The 4,713-nt window shown below is 52.1% G+C and overlaps 1 pseudogene; it reads left to right on the top strand.

Annotated features, from left to right (window-relative positions):
- Positions 1 to 1,592: 1,592 nt before the first annotated feature.
- Positions 1,593 to 1,711, top strand: LOC111730746 (annotated as a pseudogene).
- The last annotated feature ends 3,002 nt before the right edge of the window (positions 1,712 to 4,713 follow it).

Below are 4,713 nucleotides of genomic sequence, written 5' to 3' on the forward strand. Positions count from 1 at the left end.
CCGCTGATGTAACGCACGCTGGTTACAGCGCACGCTGTGTTCACAAGTAGAGAGAGGACGCTCGAAAGTAATAATAAAAGTGTAGCATAAACCAGTGGCATCGTCGCTTGCTTTCATCAAGCATTAATTGTGCACTGTACATAATTTACGTGCTATACTTATATGTGACTGGCAGCGCAGTAGGCGTGTTTACACCAGCGTCACCAAAAACACGTGAGTGATGAGCTGCACCACGCTGCTGGGAGAGCTACGAAGCACGAGGCCACGGGAATGTCGCAGAGCCATTATGGTCTTACGGGACCGCTGTCACCTCTGCGGTCTGTTGACCAAAATGTCCATGACGGTACCTAAGGGTGGAATTATTGGATCAATGTCTAGGATTCAAATAGTTGAGCTTTATAGAAAACAGCCAAGCGCTTCTCCAAAGTGACAGTATGTCACATTCCCACCAGTGGGGTTTGAGAGTTTCGGTTGCTATCCGTCTTCATCCACACTTGCGATGTTAGTCTTTTTGGTCTTAACCGTTTCGCTGGGCATGCGGTGGGAGCTCATTGAAATTTTAACTTGTATGTCCCCGATGACAAATGATGTCGAGTGGTCGTTTGTCTCGTTTTGTTTTGTCTGTGAGCATATTGGCCATTTGCATACATTTTGTGATGTGTCTCTTCCGGTTATTTTACTATTGAGGTGAAGGAGTCTTACATATTTTTGATATATATGAGCTCTGTGTTTTGCAAATACTTTCGAAAACACTGTAGCTAGTGTTTTCTTTAACTTCATGATGTTTCTTGAAGAGTGGAGTTTTTCCGTTTTGACCAAACCTCATCTATCCGTTTTCTGTTTCATAGTTATTGCTTTCCGTGTCCTGTCTGAGAAAACTTTGCCTACTTCCTGGTCAAGAAAATATTTCTTTCTTTTTTTTTTTTTTTCTGAGCGTTCTATACTATTGCTTTTTCACATTTAGGATAAATGTGATACTTTATCTCACACTAACTGTGTGTTGTGTGAGAGAGTTTGAGGGTTGTTAAAATGTGCCTCTCCAGTAGTTTAAGCACAATTTCTTGAAAAGATTTCTCTCTTGACTTGCTTTGGCACTTTGGCCAAAAAAAAATCGGTTGACCAGAAAGTCATGGTTAATTTCTGAACTGTCTATTCTGCCCCAATGAGCTATTTCTTTGTCCTTCCGTGATCCCACACTGTCTTGATTGCCGTAGCATGACAATAAGTCTTAAAGTCAAGTAGTAGAAGTTCTCCGACTTGCTTTTTCTTCAAGATTGTTTTCACTCTTCTAGATCCTCTGAATTTCCACACAGACTTTTGGATCGGCTTGTCATTTTCAACAAAAACATCCTTCTGGGATTTGGGTTGGGATTGCAGTGAATCAAAAGATTCGTTTGAGAAGGACGGATGCTTGACAATGTTGAGTCTTCCAATCCATACACATGATATAATTTGGGTTTTTATTATATTATTATTATTATTATTAGTTTCAGAATATATTTCATTATTGAATTGGGTCTTCTTTAATTTCTTCTCTCAGCTGTGTTTTGTAGTTTTCGCCAGGACAATTCTCTGGAAGAATCGTCTCCTTTGTCTACGGCCCTGCCACCCCGAACATGTTCGATCTCATCTGATCTCAGAAGCTAAGCAGGGTCGGGCCTGGTTAGGACTTGGATGGGAGACCACCTGGGAAGACCAGGTGCTGTAGGTGGAAAAAATAAAAAAAGAGAGACTCAGTCTCCTTGGACAGGATTTATGGATGAATTGGATGTGGGAGGTGTGGGAGGACAAGGCTGAGTGCCCCATTTCCTCCTGAGTCACTGGGTGTAGCTGAGGAGGCAAGCTGCTCGCCCCAGGGGATCTAGTGTGGATGTGAACTCAGTTTATTTGACCCCAGGGCCCCGGCGCATGACTTTCTGAAATCCGCCTGTCCACCCCCTCCCACCCTGGGGGAACTCTGCGCCCTAGAACCGACTAGTGCCAAAATTCTAAGAGTAACTGCCACCCTCTCCAGGGAGCCTGCAAGGGCCTGTTTGCTCTTTCCTCTTCCCGCATGGCCGGCCTTCCTTCCCTGCTCCGGGGGGCCAGGCGGGTCTGTTATAGGACTGGATGCTCCCACCGATTAGCCTTCTGACTGGTCACTGAGGGTCAGACGGCCCCTCCCTCTCTCCCTGTCACCCCTGGCTCTTCAAGCTAATGAGACCTGCCCTGATTCCCCAGCCAGGCTGCTGGCCTTAATCTCTCCTGGCGGGAGGTCCAGGGGGAGGCCGAGAAAGAAAGGGCCCCTTCTGGTGAGACACAAGGACCCAGACACAAGGCAGAATTACCCGGATCTCATGCACGTCTGTGTGTGTGTGTGGGTGTGGGTGTGTAGAAGTCTGGGGACGTGGGGAAGCAGAACCAACCCACAAGGGACCAGGAGCTCAGGGAGATATTAATATCCAGAGAGAGATACACAGAGAGAGGGAGGGAAAGAAAAAAACAAGGTGACAGAGGAAAGAACAGTCAGAAATACAAAACGAGAGAATGACCAAGATAGGAAGCAAGACACGGAGAGAGAGAGAGAGAGAGAGAGAAAGGAGAGGTTGGGGCTTGAGAGGTTGGATGAAGAAAGACAGAGGCACCGACCTTAAGCTGGGGTTTCGGGGAGAGGTGGACAGACAGGGGCACAGGGACAGAGAGACACAGAGGCTCAGAGAGAGAGAGAGAGAGACAGAGACAGAGACACACAGATGCCCAAATCAAAGCGGAGACAGACAGTCACAGAGAGAGAAAGATAATAAGAGAGAGAAAGAGAAACCATCCAGGTTCTTCTGGAAAGACCGGGACAGAGACACACGGAGATGGAGAACGAGAAAGTAGCACACGGGCCAATTAGCAGAGGTGGCGTAGCCCGAGGCCCAAAGAAAAGGGAAACTGAGGCACAGAAGCCCCAAACAAAGGTCAATGGCGTGGAGGGAGGGAGAGAGAGAGACAGAGAGAGAGAGACAGAGAGAGAGAAGGGAAACTGAGGCAGAAGGAAAGAACAATGAGGGCAGAGCGGAGACGAATTAGTTGGCAGACGTGCTGTTGAGAAGCGGACGGGTCACCCAGGAGGCCCCGCGCCCTCCATTGGCGGGCGCTCTCGCAGGCACCCCCAGCATTTCTCTCCTTCCTCTTTGATGGGACAGTAGCCAAAGCTGGAGGAAACTCCAGTTAGACCTCAGGAAGAACTTCCCGGAGTCGTGGGGGGCTCCCGGTCGCAGGCAGGAGCTGGGGTCTCCTTTCTCCATCGGCCCTAACGTGGGGAGTGGAGGGGATTAGGCGGACGGGCGCCCCTCCCCCTCCCAGCCAATGTCACCTCCTGGCGCCCAGTCGAGTCCCCCACCCCGGCCAGGATTACTCTCCTCAGATCCAGGCCACAGCAAGTGACATCACTCCCGGCCGGGGCTTAAAACCTCCCATGTGAGGGGACCCGTTTTCTTCAGCCTCTGCTATCTGACAACGCCATCCAGGACGTGGGCCCTGTCCCTTCTCCCTGAAGGTGAGTAGCCACAGGAGTACCAGAGAGGACAGAGGGCAGGGAAGCGAGAGAGGGGACAGGAGCGGAGAGACGTTGGGTCCATTTCATCCACGATCGTTTTCGGCGTCCGGCGCAGGGGCCGGGGCGATGCCACGTAGAAGGGAGGGTCCATCCTGATGTTTGGGGGCACGGCTGGGTTGTGACTGCAGCAGGAGAGAGTGAGGGTAGACGGGGAGCTGGCCACGGCATGGGGACGAGTAGAGGATTCGGGGATGGCACGTTGGTGTGGTGACAAGGTCCCAGAGACGGGGGGCTTCTCGCCAGTTTGAAGGCGCCTACCACATACATCTCCCTGTGGTGCTGTCTGTAAAACGTCTCCCTGCCTGAAACTTTCCCTTCGTGTATGTGTTTATCCACGAGTCGCGTCTCCCCATGAACCTCGACTTCCCCCCACGCCTGGCATGTGGTCAAGATGCCGAAATAGTTGTTGGGTAGACAGGCGGGTGACAGAAATAGGATCGAAGGGACGCTCGGGCAGAGGGCCAGGGCAGGAGGGAGGAAGGGCGGACCCAGGCTGGGGATCACCATGCTGGTCCATCCATCACCGGGGTCCTCACTCCTCCCAGAGGCTCAGGTAGCGGCGCATGCATCTCAGCTGCTTGTCTCGCCGATGGCGGGGCCCGTGGATCCAACGAGACAAGGGCGGGCCTTGAAGGAGGCTGACGTGGAGCCCCACGAGCCCAGGTGTAAAGCCTGCCCTTTCCTTTCTCGCTGTGTGGCTTCGGGCCCTCCACGTGACGTCTCTGGGCCTCGATTTCTTCACCTGCAGTGTAGGGACGATGACAGGTCACCATGATGATCCCGTCGGATGAGCCAGGGGAAGCCCGTGTCACAGGCAGGGGACAGGGCTGGCCACATCCTAATTTGGGGGGTCCCGGGTAGATTTCGAAGTCAAGGGCAGAGCTCTGGGGCCTGAAATACCTGGATTCTATTTCTGGCTGCGCCACACACCCTTCGTGTCACCTCGAGAATTGACAGAACCTCATTCATCCTTGGTTTCCCCACCTGAGAAAGGACATCTGAGCTCCGTGGGGCTGCAGTGAGCATCCTAAGAAGCCGTGTGTCTTGTGGTTGGGGGGCGGCCGCACAGGCTCGGGGGACTGGTGCCAGCTCAGCACCCACTGCTGCTGACATGCCTGACAGGACTGGAG

This window comes from Pteropus vampyrus, unplaced genomic scaffold (assembly GCF_000151845.1).
Source record: "Pteropus vampyrus isolate Shadow unplaced genomic scaffold, Pvam_2.0 Scaffold333, whole genome shotgun sequence".
Classification (NCBI taxonomy): domain Eukaryota; kingdom Metazoa; phylum Chordata; class Mammalia; order Chiroptera; family Pteropodidae; genus Pteropus; species Pteropus vampyrus.